Raw genomic sequence first — 20,895 nt, forward strand, 5'->3', positions numbered from 1 at the left:
ACATTTTACTGATTGAATCCATGACCCCAGCTCTTGTAAGGTCATCTAATGATAGATTAGTGCTGCACAGAGTATCACAAATGGCATTTGCGCTGGGAAGCTCATTGTATGAGACGTCAGGTCATGTAAATCATAGGAAACAAATACAAACATCCATCAGAAAAATGCAGAAAGTCATTACAGGCAGCAGAGAGGAGTTGAATTATTATGCAAAATTTATTTTGACTATTAAAATACAAAGAGGTGACACAAAATTGTCCTTTAAACAAACATAAACTACAAGCAGTCTGACAGGAGGTTTTGTTTATAAATGTTTCATCTTTTCACTATACCATGGCTGTAAACAGTACCTGAAAAACAAAGGAGGTGAAAAAATCCACACCACCAACAAAACAATGTTTCGATATTTGGGTCTCCAGATTTTTTATTTTATTCAAGATAGAGCTAGTCTTCCCACATCTGAATAATCAATGCAGGATAGGAAGGAATAGAGTGTAATTACTGCACGTGAGTCATTTGTTACGGATCCTGTCTGCTCAGAGAGAGCAAAGGCAAGCACTGCTTCTAGAGAAGCAATTATCTTTTTTTTTTTTTTTTTTAGGGGGATGCAGTAAACAGTTTGACAGAAATATGTGGATGCTCAAGAACAGAAAACCAAGAAACAAGAGACACTAAAACAGAAAGGTTACTACCAACCTCCAAATGTCCACGCAGGAATCCACTCACCGGTTCTCAGTACCATGAATGAATCCAAACAGTGAAACAGCTTCTTCTGGAGTTCATTTCCTTGCTCAATAAAATAACCCCTCAGGTGTTCTTCCTATTTCTTTTTCATTTGCTCAGAGAAGCCTAACTCATGCCTGTTAACAGAACAGATGAATGTATTTTTGGTTTGTAGACCAGGGAAGCAAGTTCTTTAAGTCCCAAGCACAACAAGAGCCAGACTCTCTAGCCATAACTAATACTGATAATTCTGAAGCACTATAAATTACAACCAAAGTATAATTCCTCCATATTTAATTCAAATAAAAGTATCATGTGTTTTTTTTGTTTGTTTGTTTTTTCTTTTTAAAATTTCACACATTTTCAAGATAACCTTTTTAGAGCAATATCATAAAGTAGACTTAGATGGTCAGGAAGGGGGAGCCTTTGTTCTGAATTGCTTGGCTGTTTCACAAAAGATAAAATCAGGGACGGTAGGTCATGTTTTCAGGTGGTTCTTCAGATGCTTTCGTACTGAAACACCTCAAGGGTAGGTCTAAATCCACCAGACTGCCCTGGAAAATCACAGCATACCTTTCTGAGTGATGCAGGTTCCTTCCAACAGTCACAGGATGATGTCTAATGAGTCACATCTCCTCTGAGTCTTGTTCCATCTTTCACTATTGTAAATCACTCTAATCTCATTTTATGAACACCACACAAGAAGGCAAGCACTGAAAATTACAAATAATAGGTCAAACTGTGATTTGTGAATAGGGAATGCAATATCCCTTCCATTACCTGGAAGTTGTTTGTATGATGGAAAGGAGGAACTGGACCTTACAATGAAACAGAATAAAATAGATTTATTGGATCTTTTACCATCTGAAAAAATGTTTACAGTGTTACTAATGTAAGACTGATTGATATCAATTGTACATTTCTTCTACTGCTGCTCCGTGGTGGGATAAATTAGTATGCTCTGAACTTTCCTTGGGTAACAAGCCGTGAGTGCCCGACCACTGCCAGTCTCAGTACATTCAGTACTGCCAATATAAATTGCCTAGTCCCTTTGCAACCAGATAAATGGAGTACAATTCTAGTAAAATAAACACAATTCCAGCACTGAAAGAAATTGCATCTGCTGGTGATCCCTTTTCTATCAAAGCACAGAAGGGGGTTGTGACAAGAAGCTAAACATTGTTGTTGAAGGTGCAGTGAGCAGTTGAGTTCACCCAAAGACAGAGAAGAAAAATACTGTGAGATCCAGTTCCTCCTGGCCATGTTTTTGGAAAGCATTGAGAGTACAGCAGTTGAAGGAACCTGGTCAGTACGTGGGAAATCCCCTGACCTGGCGAGCAGTGAGCCTGGCAAATCTGCACTGGCAGGTATAAGCACTGTGGAAATGCGAAAACAGGGCAATAGGCATAGGAAGGTTGGGGTGGGGTAGTGGGAGTTTGCAAAAAATGTTTATAAAGTCGATGCAATCAGCTGCTGTGCCATTTCGTATCAGGAAAGGTTCCTGACAATATTAGAAACAGTGACCTTGAACAACCATGTACTTGGCAGGCATGGCTGAGTGGGGCAAAGTGTTTCCAAGCTGAGAACAAAGGCAGGTTTGCAGAGGTCTGGTTACAACCCTTGGGTGCTGTGACTGCCAGAGCTCCATCTGAATCACCTGGTGCAGAGGCACCCCAGGGAGAGCTTGTATCTCAGGGCAATATGTAGGGGTAAACCTCTACAGAGGCTCTTGGAAAAGGGTGCATGGTGTGATCCATATCTTCCTGCCGCAGCCCTGGCTCACCCCAGTGCTCCACACACTGCAAGTGCTGGCATGGACATCCCCACATACCTTCAATGCTCAGCATAATAGAGGGCACCACACCATGGGGGGCTATATGTGTCATGGTGCTACATCATGGTGTGGCTTAACATATAATCCAAGAGGAGCTCACCTGGTGACATCCTGAAAGCAGCAGCAACTGAGGTGTGCTATTTTCAGCTTCACAGGCTTGTTTTGAGCATCTCCCCTGCTGTTTCTTGAGTCGAAGCCCCAGATGAGTTCATCCCAAAGGATAAAGCAGTGATACTGGAGGTGAACACACAGGAAAGTAGAGTAGAGAAGGAGCTTGCTGGTCTGCCCCGACCTCTCCCAACACCAACTCCACACCCCATTCAGCAGCCCTCCCCCCTTTGTCCCTGTTTGAAATGGGGACAATGCTAGGCACACGCTTGCTACCAGAGCACCCAGCCCCACTACTGCTCTTCCAGCTTCAGACAACACTACAATAAACTACTGCCGTATTATTTTAAATGGGAGAGGCTTATTAGGCTCTCCTGTAAATCAGGCCTGAAATTACCACTGTGGTTTCATGATAAGCCTGAGTCCTGCTGAACAGCTCATGCAGCTTCTGTTTGAAATTCCTATTTTAAAACCACTTTTGTGGCTCCCCCATGAAAGCAGTTCGATTTGCAGCCATACAGCATGGTACGGTGTGGCCCGCCAAGCTGGGAGAGGCTCTTTCCCTTTAATGACAGCCATCTGCAGGTTCCTATAACTTAGCAATGTTCCCAGCTATGATTTATGGAGGGTGCTTAGCTTTACGGTATAATCTTTACTATTTTACAGGGTTCTCTTTTTCTCAGTTAAATGTTGTTTTCTGAATAATTCCAAGCTGCCAGTAGGTTTACAGAGAAGAAAACCAGAATGAATCTCTCCTTGCTTTTATTTACTTCTATTTGAGTACTGTGTTTCTGCATCCATTTTGGAGATTTACAATGGTATTAAGTTTGCTTCCCTCGTCCTCATTTTATAGATTTCTGCTGCAATCATTTTGAAAGCCAGAAAGCTGACAGGAAAATTAGGAAATTAGATAGCATGTTCCTATTCCCTCCAGTGCCCTGATGAAGAAGTGAGGAAGAAAAAGAAAATGAAAGTGTAATAAATAACAGTATATACCCTGGAGTCCCGTTGCTGGTGCTGGCACCTCCTCTGGGCATCCCCACTACACCCCAGCCTGCCAGCACTGCTCTGACCCCAGGAATGGTGGGCAGCTGAGCCCTACAGCGGCTTCAGGTGGCTCCTGCAGAGGCTGTTGAGGCAGCAGTGATCTGAGTGCCAAGTTCACAGGCTAATTGTTTATCTAATTTTAATTGCTAATGGTGGCCTGTGGTGCAGCAGTTCCCTGTGCTGAAGTTATCTCAGCCGAGTTTTCAAAATTATTGAAAATAATCACCCCAGAAAGAGAGAAGTGATGGCAGTAAACCCTTTAGATTTAGGGGTGATGTTGGGGAGTGATTCCTTTGTGACTTACCATGCATGACTTGCAACTCCAACTCCTTCACTGGCTCCACATGAACACCCTGAGAGCACAGAGGAGCCTCATAGATGTTATGTGCTGGACTCATCCTGCACCACTCCAGGCATCAGAGGGATTGCAGAAACTGCTGAAGAAAACATTTTTCTTTCACTTGAGCTTTACTTTTTGTCTGAGGTGGCCATGATGGCAAAGTGATGCCCTGTAGAGACCCTCCCGCAGCTCATCATGCACTGGGAATTGCGCTAATTTGCTCCTGCACCACCAGCTTGCTAGGAAAACAACCTTCAAATCAGCCCTGCAAATCATCCACATGACTGCATGGACCCGACTTTAAAACCTTTCAAATCAAAATAGGCATGCTGTGAATTGCAAAGGGTTGCTTATCTAGTGACGAGCAAGGGCTGGTTATCTCACAGGAACTGGTACCACCTGCAGCCAGTGACAACCTCATCCATAGCATGAGCAATATTCATCTAGTTGTAGGTTTCTGTTCTGTTTTAGGTGCTAGTTGTTGCAGGCAAAACAAAAATACTGGAAATCATCCCAGCAGGTCACAAAGCTATCTATTTTTTCTGATTTCTTCCCACATCAGATTACAAAGATGAGTTTTTAACATAGTTAGGTGCTGTTTCCAGTGCTGTATCAACTACAGAAGTGGTTTGCTTGCTCATTTTACCCCCAATACTGTTGATTTTCCACCTACCTTTAAAACCTGACTCATCCATGTTGCACGATACATTGGCCTTGGTTCAGGTTACGAATAGTTATTTTCATTTAAACAGAGAGAACATTCAATCCAACTTTTCTGCTCTTTATGGAAACATCTGCAAAATGAAGCAACAAAACACATCAAAACACTGAAATTGCCCATCGAATGAAATTCTGAAATTGCATTCTGCCATTGTCATTTAGCCCAATAAGTTAGAAAGAGATTCAAGTATAGTTTTTATTTTGTCTTCACAGACTCAAGCTTTATACAACATAAAATATAACTTTATATTAATGGATGATATGATATGCAAATAAAAATGTACCTACTTCTTACTGCACATACTTTTTACATTTGTTTATTTTTATATCTTAAAATGCAGGTTTAAAAACTCATTTAAATTATAATATAAATTATACTCATTGGCTTACTGTTACTTTGATTTGACACTTGATATTGTGATAGGTAATGGAGTATTTTCTAGAGCTGCAAGTATATTGAATATAAAATATAAAGGTTAAAATGAAGGAAAAATGTAATACAAATAGACTAACAACAAAGTAAAGAAAAATCAAACAGGCTGCTGGCTGCAGCATGGTAGCCCAGCTGTCCCAGCGAGACAGCCAGCTGGGCAGCAGGCAAGGAGGCTGGGCAGATGTCTGGCTTCTGCTGATGGCTTTGATGGCATTGACGTGTTCCCACAGAGCATCTTGATACCATTGAATCAACATTTTCCAACAGAAAGGGGCTCAGAAAACTATTCTGCTGGAAAATTGTTGACCTGCTCTATTGGCGGCTGATCATTCAGCAATACAGCTGAACGTTGTGCTTTAAAATAAATAAATCAAGCAACAAACCCTATTCTTCCCAAATTAGGAGTTTAGTGCTTTTCCTCTTACATTACAAGCATAACTTGTCCCTATTCACCTTCACATCACTCATGATGGCCCAGACCTCTACCTTTTTCCCCTTCAGTCTTGTCCTTTGCAGGTAAAAGCCCTATACTTATTTAGCTTTTTCTTCCGCAGAGGCCAGCCCTTAGGTCTAACAATCTCTTTTGCCTTCTCCACACCCTCTGTTGTTCTCCTATGGTATTTCTGCAAGGGGCAATCAGACCTGCAGGTAGGATTTGAGGTGTGGGGATTTAGCGCTGGCATAGCAATGCTTCTTGTTCTCAGAGCCTTTCTTCACTCTCCCCATGGCTATGAGAATGGTGCCAACGCTTGGAGCAGCTGCAAAGGTGCCAGAACATCTTTCTGTCAAAGGTAAGTGCTAATTTAAAGCCCATCATTCTGTATATGTAGGTAGACCTGTTTTAACAGGGGCATTAATTTGCTCTTATCAGTGCTGAATTTCACCTGCCAGTTTATATCATACAGCCACTTATTTCTGTAAATCATTCTGCAAACCACTGCTGTAGGTCTGGCTACCGTGCACAGATCTGTGTCACCTGCAAACTTTGCCACCTCACCACTCACTCATCCCTTTTTCTGGTTCCTTTCTTTTTTGGGCAGTGTTCAGCCCAGATACATGCAAGATTTCTACTGAAATTTCTATCCATTGTAAAAATAGATCGAGGACTTGATTCCTAGTCCTTGTCTCATACCTTTTATCAGTCCAGGAGAAGGTCAGTCTTGTGAGAGCCTAGTCCTGTCAAGTCCACTTTGTGATTCTCTATTTTAGAAACTCTTTGGACACATAAAATAGATCTCTAGTTCTAATATACATCATCCACTGTCATCCTGCTGGCCTGATTTCTGGTGCATTTGCATGATTTTGGTAAGCATCAAATGAGCAATAGCTGTTTGCAGATAACATTGAGGCAATATATATTTTTTAATTTAATATTTCTTCCAATTTCTTCTTACCCTCTTTCCTCATTCTTCCGTATCATTTCATTCTTTTAATGTGAAATACAGCTTTTCCAGGATGTTTTTCCAAAAGGATGCTGAATTTTATAAGAATAGTCACTGCTAAGGAATAGCTCATTTCTGGCTACATCTTCAGTGAGGTCCTCAGGTATAAATCAAGAGTTGCTCCTCATCACCTGGGCTTTCTAATTGTTTCAAATAGAAAAGGTGTCTTAAGGTATTTTCAAACCTGGCCTGTGTCTCATGACCACTCGTGCTGTGGACAGCTCTTTATGGGGAATACTGCAGTCCCCCCATGTTACCAAAGAAGGTGCTACCTTCTTTGCACGATTTCTGAAGGTTTATAGGGTTTTAGAGATACTCAGAAAAGCCTAGGCCTAACAGAGCTGGGAAGGAGACTTCAAAGCTACCTTGTGGTTGTGTCAGCTTCAGCAAACCACCACCCGCAGCACACTGGGGAGGGCGGGCAGCACAGTCCCGTGGGCAAGAATGCAACATTCATCTCCCGTCTGGTGAAGCGGGGCTGCTCTGTATTGACTGGGTTAGAATTAGAATTGATTTTCATAGAACGATGTTGTTGATCCTCTTGGATTGCGTTACTTCCTTCTCTGGTTTCTTGTTTACTTTTCAACAAAGCCGGAGCTTTCTCCGCCACACGTTCAGCTGTGTCCAGAGCTCCTGCTAAAGGTGGGAGAGATGGGGAAGGGGCTGCTGGCTCTGGGAAGCAGGTAATGAAATACTGTACAAATCCTTTCCAGTAAATCAGATTTAATACTTTTATGCTATTACAAGCTCCATTGAAAACTGTGCAAAAACTCTTCGTAAATCTGTCCCCTAGGTGCCTTATGTCTGTATTTATTCTGTCTTTTGAAATTCATTCATTTACCCAGTTCAGTTTTAGCTTCTGGGTGTTAGTTTTTATCCAACATGATTTAATTTTATACTCAGGATTGGGTTTAAAGCTTGCACCATGAACTAAATAAGTTCATTAAATGCTCTAAGTTTCTCTGGTTACAAGTATAAATTCATCAGCATGGAAATAATGACATCTTAAACCTATTAAATTTAAAATATCTTTATGCTCAACCCCAGAGCTCAGATATGCCAACCAATGATAATCAAATGCCACCCGACCACTCAGAAATTCCAGGGAAGAGAAAATGAGCTGGCTTGAGTATGCCTGTGAGGCAAATCAGACTGTCAAAATCCTATCATTCTTGGGAGAAATTTACATAGCTCATATTAAACACACCAGAGAGACTGGGAATCCAGAGTAATTAAATGCTGGAAGGAGGTGTGATGCTGGACGTGACACAGCCAGGAGGCATGGCCCCAGGGATGGCAGTGCTGGAGAGATGCCCAGGGGGACCTGAGTGGCACAGGGAAAGGGGAAGCTGTGCACCCACAAACTCCTTTCTCTGTAGCAGATACCTCTGGTTGCAAACTGCACAGGAGGGGGCGAACCCAGGGTGCTGCAGATTAGGAGCAGCCACCATCATTCTTGGCTGTAAAACATTAAAGCATTAATAGCTGCCTTGCACTGAATCCCCGCCAGTCCCCAGTCCCAGAACACAACCGGACTTCAGTTTTTTTTTTTTTTTTTATGTGTGTGTGTGTTTGTTTGTGTGTGTGTGTGTTTTTGTTTTGTTTCAAAAAGGCAATTGCTTTTGTTTAACACTGGTTTACAGCAGATAGACCCTGTCACTGTACAAAACATAAGGGACTTTAATCCTCCTCTTATTGACATGACATACCGTAATGGCTTCTTTGGTTACCTATCAAGTTACTGTGTACTTAGAAAGCTTTAATCTGTAGATTATTTACTCAATAGACTGTAACGGCTTCGCATAATAGCCCATAACGGCTTCCAGCAGTTATGGTCTATTGTGTCATGGGGAGTTTGTGTTGATTTTTCCCCCCTAAATCTAACACAAAACATCTAAGGTAATATATGGTATTGTGCCAGCCTAATAAGAAGTGCCTACACTCTCATTTTGTTCAATTCTTTTGCTTTTAAAAAGTCAATATCAAGAATAGCATTTGTTTTCTGAAAAGAGCAAGAAAAACAGAAAGCAGCAGCCCCTGCATGGAGGCTGGGAAGACACCCTCTCCTCCACCGACCAGAGAACAGAATTGTCCCGTCACCTCCATCCCTGATCTTGTCTTGCACCATCTCGCACAGGCAATCATTCAGGCTGGTCTCCCTTCCCTCTCCAGCTGTGGACTTTCACAACACCTCCAAGAATTTTGTAACTCTTGAAGCTTCTGTCCCATGGCCAAACGTGGGCAGAAAACTCAGAGATAATTGGGGTTGAACATAAGTAACATCCCCTTGTGCTCAGAAATTACATTAATGATGTGCAAACTAACCTATTTCCACAACTTTCCTATTTACTTGTTAGTGTGAACAGTGACAACAAGGGCAATAATGCCCCTTGAGAAGTTGTAATAAAAAAGGAAAAATGTATATTCAAGACTCCATTATCCAGGCTTGGCATGGGTCTGGGTGCTGCACATCTAGAAGATGTCAAGTAAATGCTGACTGCAATGTACACAGACTAAAAAGCTTAATTTCGATGTACTGTCATTATGACAATTACAGTAACATTAGATCATCAGCCTACTGTCCATTCTCTGCACAAATAGGAAAGGGAAAGGAAAATACATGGATGAAATTTCTTAAAGGCATTTTTAATTCTCATTGTCTGTAAGATGTTCAGAATTTGAAGGACATTTCCCACCAGGTGAAAACAACTTTAATTTTGAGCCTAACTGCTCCAAATTGATTTGATTTCATTTAAAGCCGAGCTAATTAATTAAAGCCACTTGACAATGCCCCTTTAATGTTTAACCAAAGAGCACACTGTACTCCAGCTGAGCTGCTAAATGTTTATGTCTTATTAGCAGGGATCCCAAAGCTTAGAGAAAAGGATTTCCATGCAAGTTCTCACCACATCTTTTAATTACACCTAAACAACTCATCTCATTACAGTTCTACTATGAGCTTTGCTCATGAGAACACCCTGCCACATACATTTACCAGGTACAAACAATGTACACGCACTTATGCTCACACATCTCTCTGTTTTTAAGTGGAAATTCCCCAGCTGAAGACCTCAGAAAATCACTCTGCTCCTTTTTTGGCACAGTGAATACCAACACTTGTTTCTACATTAATTGCAAATATGAAATAAATGCATCATTAAGACTTGCATTAAAACCAAGTTAGTATCAAGCAATACATAGATTTGCTCCTAGTAATCAATAAACTCAGGGAAACTGCAAGTAATGGGGGCCATGGGCGGTGTGGGCAAGGGTGCAAACAGCTTTCCCTGCTTCTCCCCATTTTCCGCCAGAAGAGCTGTGCTGCACAGAGAGCTGCACGGGCTGAGCACTTCAGGTACGCTGCTGAGCTCACCCTTTCCAGCCCCTCTCCCTGAGCTCAGGTCTCCATCCCCACTCCAGCACTCTCCACCCATCCCACTCTAGCATCACCCCGTGTTCATACCCCCCTGCAGCTCCTGCCCAGGGATTTCAAAGGGGAGAGCCAGGCCCTTCAAGCCGAATTTTTGTGTCCCCCCAGTTGCAGGGGCAAGGTGCCAGTGCTGGTGTGTTAGACAGGGGTGGGATGGACTTTCAGCAGCTTTGGTGGTGTTTTTCTGCAGTGACGGACTGATTCCTCCCCGTCTGCAGATGGTTAGTCACACAGAGCAGAAATAACTCCAAATGCAGCCTTCAGGTGCCATCAGATCAGGACTCCCTTCTTACCTCAACCTGGGGGCTGAGATGATAATTTGCTTGCACTTGAATAATTTTTGAAAATATAAACAACATCTTGCCACATGCTGGCCTTTCTCTATTTACTGGGTTTGATTTCACTTCTGAAGAAAGCCCATTGAGACAACAGAGGGATTCTGCAAAAAAGTATTGGCTGAACGAGAGAAATCATTAATGCCAGCTCAGGAGTCCTAATTGCCCCAAATGAGTTACAAGCTAAAATAGCCTGGCCCAGTTATTAGCAGCCAGCGTACCCTTAAGGGCCAGGCATTGCAGCACAGAGAGGAGGCTGCATGTGAGGCACCATTCTCAGCCCTTTCCCTCTCCCCATTGCTTTTCTAAACAATTCCGTTAGGATTTATACTGTCAATATGGGATTATTCCCTATACTTCTATTTCTTGTTCAAATGTATAGAAATTAATTTTCTGGTCATAATTTCAGTACCTCTGGGACATTAGCAGGATGGAAGTAAAAATAGAACATCATTACAGTGTCAGGTAATGCGGATGAGTGTGACTAATAACCTGAGTGTCATTGATTTAATAATCTAATAATGTCTCTGCACACTCAGCGCTCAGACTCACCGATTGCAGATCAAGATTTAAACCCAGCTGCAGCTGCAGATTAGAATCAGCACCTCAGTTTTAGGGATCAGGACTGATGATAAGCAACCCATGGCTGGTATCCAAAAATGAAAGCAAGGGAAAGAGGCGGATGGCATCTGCAGCTCACACCGCAGGGGAGGCAGGTTTTCTATTCCCCAGGGTGACAGCACCAGCAGGTCACAGCTCCCCAGCAGAGAAATTTTCCTGTCTCAAAAAGGCATGTTCAACAAGTAGGAAAGGTCTGGTAGCTTTCAAACAGCCACCAGCCAACAATAACTTGGTCTATGGTGATCTAAAATGCAAAGGAAAAGTGCATTAAGGTGGGAAAGGTCTGATCCATAGGCTTGAAATGAGAGGGAAAGGAGGGGGCTTTGAATTTGTACTTAAACCTTCTAATTTAGGATAACCTGGATTATTCATTTGGAGAAACTGTACCATGACAGCCCTCAAGCTCCGTATAAGGGAGAATCTCCTAAACCTTAGAGCACCACTGCCATTCAGCCAGGCACACCCCTCACCATCCTTCCACACCCTGCAGGGAGTACCGGGGGTAAGGGACATTTACGCAGGCTGGGTGGCTGCAGGCAGCCTGGGGGACGAGGCTTTGTCCTTCCAGCACAGCCCCTGCTGAGCACCACCACTGGGTCTGGTGCCCCTGGACAGGTGGTAATAGTGTTGCTTCCCCAGCATTCCCAAGGACAAGATGACAAATGGCTGTCACCCACACTGTCATCCCCCCCCCTTGCCACAGTGCATGAAACTGTGCAGAGGTGCCAGCTAATGAGACATGACATCAGGTTTATTATAATTTGGATTCAAACAGGGACTATTGATCTTCTCAAACTGTGTGTGAAAATCCCATTCCCTGGCTAGGAACCTCCAGGCTTAGTGTGTTTGGGCTCTTTGTTTTTAAATACTGTGGTGTTTTTTTTTTGTTTGTTTGTTTGTTTGTTTGTTTTTAAGAGTACAGCAAAATTTGACTCTACCTGGGACTGCTCTGGCACCATGGAGGACAAATGCAGTTTATGCAAAACGTTTGAACACAGTAGCTTCAGGCCCCATCCAGCCATCCAGGTGATTCTTTTTTGTTATTGTTGCTGTTGCTGTTTTTTCCCAGACCACCACATCAGTCCTCTCCAACACCACTTCATCTCAAACATATTTATTTGTTTCTGGTTAACTTCACTGAGATAACAGGAAAACTCCCCAGGGAATTGCCATAGAAACAGCCGATGGAGACCAGGCGAGATTAGGGCAGTGGAGCCCGAAGATACTGTTAAGATTAAGAGAGATTTAGCCACAACTCTCCAAGTATCATCCTACTGGAAGAGCAGCAAAAACAAGACTTAAGATGGAAAATGTCCTGCATGGTTAGAGATGGAACAGCAGCTGACAATTCCTCTCTCTGGGGATACTCAGCACCACAATGCAGCAGAAAAGCTGGTGCTGCCTCACTAGGGATCAAGCAGGACCAGTGCATACTTTGCAAAAGCACTTGGGAAGAGACATTTTGTCTCTTCAGATGCCTCATTGCAGGCAAACCCTGCAGCAGCAGCACTTTGCCCCCACTATGGGAAGCCCTGCTCCACAACTAGGGTCCATTTCTAATTCAGAAATTAATATCTGTGTTAATTAGCTCTTCAGTTGCGCAGCAAGTGACTCTTACACAGAGTCCCTATCACTGGGATTTTCCCAGATGTCAGCCTTTGGAAAGGCTCTCTGACAGCTTTCCAGCCTCAGAAAAGCTCTGCTGAATCTCAATAGTACATGCGACTCCCGTCTGCAAAAGTGTTAAAAACGTACCCAGATCTTTTTCTGTGCTTGGTGACATTGATAACCCTTTAAGCAAAGTAGTGTCCTTCTGCATAACAGACTGAGAAGGATGGGATTAAATCCAAGAAGGAAATATAATAAGAAGTGAAGGAGCTGCCTACCATTAGTAACGATTTGAGTGTCAGGCAGTCTTTTTTCAGGCAATTTACCAGTGCTTTTGTCCAAGCTGTTCATTCAGCAAAACACTATTATGAAAATAGATGTCATTGGAAGCACTTTTTTATTTTTACTATTTAAAAGTGTACTTAATTCCATTTTTCTATTAAACGCTGTTAATTTTCCTAGAGTTCAAACAGAAGGCCCTGACTGTAAGAAACTGGGGTCGTGGTTTTCCTTATAAGGAAAATGTTGGGCAGCGTTCCTGTGCTTCCTGCTATTTGATGCTCATACACACAAATACTGAGAACCATTAGAAATTAAATATCCTTAACTGCAAAATAGAAGGGAATTCATCAACAATATTGATTTTTTTTTCATGCATGTGTAGCTCCTTTGGCAATTAGCTGTGGAACTGCTGTTTCTTTTCTGTGAACCAAATTTTAGTTGCAGTGTTTTCTGTATTCTAATAATAAGCTTTTGTTCGCTTTATTTTTTCTCATGCAAATTGTCAGCCTGGATTTGCAGGCATATTTCTCCTACAGCCAATGAGGTGGTTAATTAAAATGTACTCAGTGAGTCAAAGGTGGAGCTGATGAGGGAGCCTAAATAAAACAGGATCTTCATCAGGCAATGGATACACATGTGCTTGGGAGCTCAGGGACAGACAGCCCTAGGAAACAGATAAAAACATGCAAAAACAGAAAACTCCCAAACCAATGAAAAAAACAATTGGTTAGAACCAAATACCTAAAAGACTTTTTTTTTTTTTGGGGGGGGGTGGGAATAATAATAATAATAATAATAATAATAATAATAATAATAATAAAGAAATTAATAATAATTTTAAAGGAAAAGAAACAGTTTTATAAGACATGCATATACTATAGACAAATATGTACCTCTCACTCTAATTGTAAGCTGGAAGGTTGGCAGGGCTAGGTGGAATCTTATTGTGTATGTGTGTGTATGAACATTTATCTTAATTGCATTTGCGTGGTTGTGGAGTGATTTGATGTGATCTTGAGATAACTGATGTCTGATTTTTATGTGCATTTCTGACAGGTGTGAAGTATGCACAGAGCAGGGAATATATTGAATGTATGTACAAAGTTGTGGAAAAGGTTCACGATGCCATAACCATCAAGTATTAAATCTCAAAAAGAAACAGGCAAATTCTGCTTCTAACTAATTCTCATGTAAACTTGTAGTGTTAGTAGATGATACTCATTTCTTGGTTTATGAGCACCAGAGAGGCATGTCATAAAAGGGAGAATGATATGATTAAAATTAATGTAAAATATCATACGAAGCATAGCTTTCAAGTTTCTTTTGTCCAATACAGAGACTTCTAGAACCAGCCAGAATAACAACCTCAGAGCTTATTGATTTCCACTGTAATGACACACAGAAATTAATGCTCCTGGACTTTTCAAGAAAACTAGATTTTTCTTGAATAACAGAACTGTAATTGATCACTAACCGGCTTCAGCATCAGAACAAACACTTAGCTGAATCACTCAGCTGCTCCAGGTTCATTTCGTGGTGTGCTATCATCTTATGCAATAAACACAATAAATGAAATATGGAATTACTCTAATAACAAAATCATTCCTAATTGTTAATCCCTGGCATAGCAAGTTCAGGAAAGAAATCACACTTCAAATAGCTTCCTGCAAAGTTACCCTAAGACATCCTGCACTGAGCCCTCACTGCCACGAAGGAGCAGGAGCCCAGCATTGCCTGGGAAGTTCATTTCCTCCTATGTACCACTTACTCACTGAGGTCACTTGGGTTGCCACAGACTGCTCTTCCAATTCATCACATCTTGTAATTTCTGAGTTTTATTATTTCATGTTAAATTTATTAATTTAAGTTTTGCGAACTTATTTTCAAAACTCTATTTAGATTCTGTTCCCTCATGGAATATTTATCCTTAAGTTCCATGCTGATCCTGTCTAAAACAAGATCTTTTCAAGTTTTCAACTCTACATTGGCCAAACCATATAGATTCTTATGGAAAGCATAGCTGCAAAAAATCAAAAAATGCAAAAAAGTCACTGTAATTAACCTATTTACACCTTAATTTTCATATAAGATGCTAAGGAGCTTGAAAAATTAATAAGGTAGTCTGTGTTGTTTCCATCTTTGTGTTGGAGTTCAGACTGTGCCACCTCTCCTATGCACAACTCCTGCCATATATTGTTTAATCATTTTGAAGATGAGACGATTGCATTTGTGACCCATGAGGGCTCGTCAAGCAGCTCATCACATTTGCAAACCCCCGTAGCTTATATAGAGTCCCCAGACATTCTCTTACATATTCTGAAAAGAGCTGCTGCTGTTTGTGCCTCCCACCAGAGCCGCTATTTAATTTCCAACTGGATGTAAATTAACACATTTTATTAATCAGACAGCATTGAAGTCTGAACAAGAAATTTCAGCCATGGCAGAGCCTCCTCTCAAATTCATAGCATGGCCTGTGTGAAAATCCCCTGGCTTTGCTCATGACCAGGAGCAGATCTTTCTCCTGTCAGAGACATGCTTGGAGGCTAATGAAGACAAAGCCCAACAGGAGCACATGCAAAAGGACAAAAAAAATCTTTCATATACTAGCTATAAAAATGCAGCTTACACAGTTCATTGTTCTAGGTGCCAATGAAGTCAAATTACCAGTAGAGTTAACCTTGATGTAAAGCACCTTAAAGTTAACAATATAAAAAGACAAATTAGCCACACAGGTGAGTTAGACAGGATATAGGAGTCTGGCTCTGTAGGGCAGTATATAATTCTCCCATTCTCACTGAAATGTAAAAAGCCTTACCTTTGGGCTCATTCAGAAATTTCTGACAAAACTTCCTCTCTCCTTCCTGCTCTCCTTATTCCTCACATGGGGAAAAAAAAAAAAAAAAATGTTGAAATGAAACTTTTTACAGTGATGTGTGAGACCTGGGTGACTTCCAGCGTGGAGGGAACTGGCTCTGCAGGCTGCAACGCTGCCAGCACAACACAGGGAAGGAGCACAGGATATCTGCTCTGGACCCAGGCAAATGCCTGTGTTCAACATCTATGGCTTCCTCTCTCCTTTTAAAAACACATCTCCTTATGGTTTTGTTTGGCTGGTTGGCTTTCTGTTACTCCATTTGACTGTGTTCCTCACAGGAACACTGATTATCATCCCCTTTAGTTTTTAGATATAAGATTTAAGAGGCTGCAGGATCAGCACTGGAAATTCAGCATCACAATGTTTTTCTTAAGGAAACATCAACACTCCAGGTACAAAATAATGCTTAGAAATGCCCAGCCTTTGATAAAGCTCTTCCTTGGCAGACCACAGGCAGGACCCCTGCCAGCCTTGCAGCTGCACACCAGTGCTCTTAGGCCAGGGTATAAACATGGCCCAGCACGTCTGAGCTGGAGGGCTCAGCACAAGTCTGGTCCCCCCATCCCAAAGAAACTGATATCCCAAGAGCTGACACATCTTGTGGGAACTGATATTACCTTTTAGTTTACCAAAGCAGCTGGTCCTTCACCACATGGTAACTTGCTTCCTCAGGGCTCTGCCAGAATCAGGATCCCCAGATCAGTGGTGACCCCAGAAGTGCTGACCCCAGAAGCCACCACACTGGCTGATGAACTTACACCCACCAAGGCTTTCACGTGGTGAGGTGACAAGGGTTGCACACACCTCTATTCCCTGCTGCCAGCACCACTTATTGCTCGTTCTGGAAACAAAGTGAAAATCTGTGGTTAATGCCAGGAGATCATGCCTCCACACCTTGTGAATTACAATAACATTAAATTGTAAAGTGTTTGGGTTTTGCATGCACCTAGATTTCCAAATGCCCATCAACTCTAACTCCAGGCACAGGACCTCATGTCTAACAGATTTTAGCTGTAGTCTGCCTGAAGTGTTTTGGAGGGTCATCAGAATCCCAAGATGTTTATCCTCATAAGCTTTCTGGATTTAACAGTGACAGCTTCTGCTGGGCAAATTAGGCAAGTCAATTTTCAAGACATATATGGTATAATTAATTCAAATTTACACACCCACAAGCTTCTGAAGCCTATCATCAGTCAGGTGGGTATGCCTGCAGAAATGTCCAAGTAGAAGTAATTAGCAAGAGCCTTAAGACTAAACATTTCAGAGGAAAACAGAAATAAGCCATGCAAAAGCAGTCTGGATTGCAGAAAAACAAATTCTATCTTTCTACAGAACTTTGTTATTAACAGTAGCCAACAAAGCAGAACACATCCTGTAAATCTGATGCTTTAACGTTACATGTAACTGCTCAGTATTCAGCCTCTATGAAGAATTACTGGAGTGTATCCCATGCTACATATGGTCTATGATAGGAAACAATACCTCTGAAACACCAAATAGCACAATGCCATTCAGGAAATTGGAGAATACTATGCTTTGCAGTTACAGCCTTAAAACATCACCTGCTGATTTTTTTTTTCATTTACAAAATCAAAGTGTCCACCACAGATATTTAATATGATCAGGTGATATGAGGGAAAATATCAAGGCCAAAAAAGCTTATCCTGAGACAACAAAGTTATTATTTGGGTGCAGAAGTAATCAATTTTGATGTATTCTAACACGTGGTCTCATAACTTCAGCTTGTTATTTCATGCATTGGACAAGGCTGTTGGAAATAGAGACCTGGAAGCAATTTCGGACCATTAGGTTGTGGGTGGCTCGTAGGCCATCTCTGGAGCACAGTCAAGCTTTTCTGAGCTGTCAAATGCTAAATAGTTAATTGTACAAAGAGGAACAATAGCCAGAGAAATGTTGCTAAGCGCAAAGGGTGGCACTGCTGGTGTACTGACAGCCTAAATACTGTGCATGCTGCCCTGATGCAAACAGGGACCAAACTGGGGTAGGTCTTGCCAGCAGCACTGCACCAAGTCACTGTTAGGAGAATATTGCTTTGGTTTTGGCGTTTGTGTGCGAAGTTCAACTCCAATACAAGAATGGCCACATTTGCTTCTATCCAAAAAAGCTTTCCTTGGTGACAAAGTCCCACCTCCAGACCATGGAGGCACAAAAACAGAAATGGAGCTGGATGCTGAGCTCCCAGAGAACACAGGGCTCCACAGCCCCCAGCAGCTTGCAAGAAACACCAAAACTTTGCCAGCAGAAAAAGCACAGCAGCCTCACACCACCATTACCACTACCCTTACCTTTAGTTCTCCAAAAGAAAGAGAGGCTATCTGAGCAGAAATCCACATGAGAAGAAATATGCTGGGGGAGACAGGGAGGAGAGGGAGAGAAGGGCTGGACATGCAGTTCTACCCTGTGCTAACCCCTGCAGCCACTGCTTCTCCACCCCATTCCTAGGGCAGGATCTAGTGGTTCCACAAAAAGCCCAGTAAGCCCTTCACCAACAGCCCAGACAGCAGAGGAAGCAGGTCTCCCTGTGCCAGCTGCACCCCTGCTGTGTTAGATGACTCTGCAAGCACAGAAATCCACCTGGCACCCCAGGAGCAAGCAGGTGGAAACTTGTGTTAGAGGAGGCAGGCTCAGCAAAGAGGGGCAAATTTTCTCTTGGCTCTTCTCAGATGTAAACGGCACTTCCCTAAGCGATGCTGAATGACACCACCCTCCTCCACCCAACACTCCCAGTTGCCTACTTACATTAGCATTTGCCAGCTGTCAAGCTCTTGCTCAGTTCCAGTGAAATCTCCTGGATTTTCTCTGCTTTCAGTGATTACGTTGAACTGCCGGGATCAGCTCCTGCTGACACTGAAATTGTCAAATCACCCTCTGCTTTTTTTAAAAAATCTTTTTTTTTTCCCTCTCTTCCTTACTAACCTGAACAATGCAAACCCCAGCACATGTTCTTCAGCAGGATGCACAAATGACAGCCACCCTCCTGGGGAATGTCTCCTCAAGGTGATCTGAGGCTCTTTGTAACAGAAACAGCTCTCGGAGACACCGAGAGCACACATCACTTAACAATGAGATCATACAAACTTAACGTCTTTTAGCGCTGCCTGAAACAGAAATGAAAACAAGTCACCTCCTGTCTCACGTGAATGGCCAGGTTGGCTCAGAGCAGAAGTCCCTCTAACCCGGTGTCTTGTCTCTGACACCAATGAGTTGTGGATGTCCACAGAAGAAGGTTAAGAACAGGATAAGCACACAATGATAATTGCCTGGGGTGCTCTGACAGTCTCCAGTGAGCTGGGCTTAGCAACTTTCTGAGCTGGAGGCAGTCTCTGGGTGTGTAATAGCCCTTGCTGTATCATTCTTCCATGAACTCACCTAATTGTTTTTTGCACCATTTAAGCTTTTGGCAACCACAGTCTCCTGTGGCAATGAGTGCCACAGTTGAACAGCAGGTTGTGATAGGAAATGGTGTTGTTTGCACCAACAAAGTCCCAAGGGACATCTAGGTATGTTTTTTCACCCTGGGTGACACACTTGATGTTCACACACCCATGTTTGAAGCCCCCACAGCCAGCCAAGGCACCACCTGCCTGCTAGCCTTCCAGCCTCCAGGCTACAAAGCAAGCCCAGCCCTGGGGTCTCACCTGTGTCTTCCAGCCCCAGGGCTGCTTTCTAATGGGCAGAAATAATCATTAGAGGCAGAATGAGACCAGGAACACAGGGTGACCAGCAAATATAAAGGACTAAAAAACTTGGCACAGTCAAAGTTTTACTTTCTCACAGACCCCACAGCTCAGCAGCTGCATTTGGAGAAGCCTTTAAACATTTGGTTTACCTGAACATCTTAGATCCACTCTGGGCTGTAGACCAGAAAATTTTGCCAAAAGGCAGGCATGGAGATGCAAGATGTATGCAGGCATGTAAAGATCCCTCCGTTCCACCCCTTTTTTCTTTAATCATTTTTTCCTAAAGCCCAATTTAGCAATCACAGTAGAGACTTAGTGTTTTTATGCAAATTCTTAAATTTACAGAAGCGCTGAGCTGAGCTGGGATTTGAAGTGAAGGCTTACTTGCTATTCCTCCTGCCATTTAAACACCATGCAGGGGTACACTGGTAGAGGCAGCCAGAAATAGCTTTGAGACTTCAAAAGTGTCAAAATCGAATTCTGAGAAAGTAAGGATGAGAGAGAACCAGCACAGTAGAGCCCAGGTCTGAGCACTCACACAGGGCTTCCAAAAACAAGGTTTAGCTAACAAAGTCATCACTGGTGAGTGCCATAATCCTTGTGCTTTGCTATAACTAGTATTTTCTGCCAGGCTGTATAAACTAATATTTTCTGATGAGAAATTGTTTTGCTGAAAGTTTTTGACTGTCTCTCTGAATCACACAGCACCCTGATGCGGGTTCACAGCTTTGCCAGATAACACATTTCTGCCCTGTGACACCAAGTGTCTTTGCCTCCGTCCTAGCACAGGCCAGGCTGCAAGAGTTAATTTACTGTAAGTTGCTGATAGTGTCACTGACAGTTTATCATTCCTGGGCTGGTATGTCTTTAGCCTGATTTAAACTGGTAGCAGCTTGGATCTCATTTTTTATTACAGTTTGAGCATAGCTGTCTGGTTATTAGTATAGGCAAAATATTGGCATGCCAATCTGGTCATAAACCATCAGCCGGATCGCATAGAGGAACAGCTAAAATGCCATGTATGCTACTGTCATAAGGATCATTCCTAATAATGATGCACTCTATGACATATAATTTTTAGCAAGTTGTATTTAAAAAACAGATTGCTTTTCTGATATACCCTGCCAACAAGGTATTTAACAGAGCTGCGCTGGTTCTAATGTCCCCTTTTTGCATCCTTTCAGAGACAAGAATAGATACATCACCATCATGACGTTAGCAAACTTGGAGACTGCAGACACTTCATGAAATAAATTGGGAATGGCAGGCTAAGTACTTGAATTGACGATGCAGGAACCACTGGGCCTGTCTTCATCTGACACACTATTGCTGGGAGAATCAACAATGAACCCTGCTGCCTTCAGCATTAATGACCGCAGCTTTGCTGGCTTTGCAG

General features: G+C 42.4%; 1 long non-coding RNA gene across 1 annotated transcript; it reads right to left on the reverse strand.

Moving 5' to 3' along the window:
- Positions 1–576: 576 nt before the first annotated feature.
- On the reverse strand, positions 577–19,428 carry LOC137863865 (uncharacterized). The gene is made up of 8 exons (XR_011101196.1): positions 18,736–19,428; positions 18,559–18,666; positions 16,563–16,639; positions 16,416–16,474; positions 15,739–15,799; positions 2,658–4,846; positions 1,297–1,436; positions 577–860 (listed from the first exon to the last, which is right to left on the reverse strand). It is a non-coding gene; the product is annotated as an uncharacterized lncRNA (long non-coding RNA).
- Between the last annotated feature and the right edge of the window lie 1,467 nt (positions 19,429–20,895).

Source organism: Anas acuta, chromosome 13 (genome assembly GCF_963932015.1).
Source record: "Anas acuta chromosome 13, bAnaAcu1.1, whole genome shotgun sequence".
Lineage (NCBI taxonomy): Eukaryota > Metazoa > Chordata > Aves > Anseriformes > Anatidae > Anas > Anas acuta.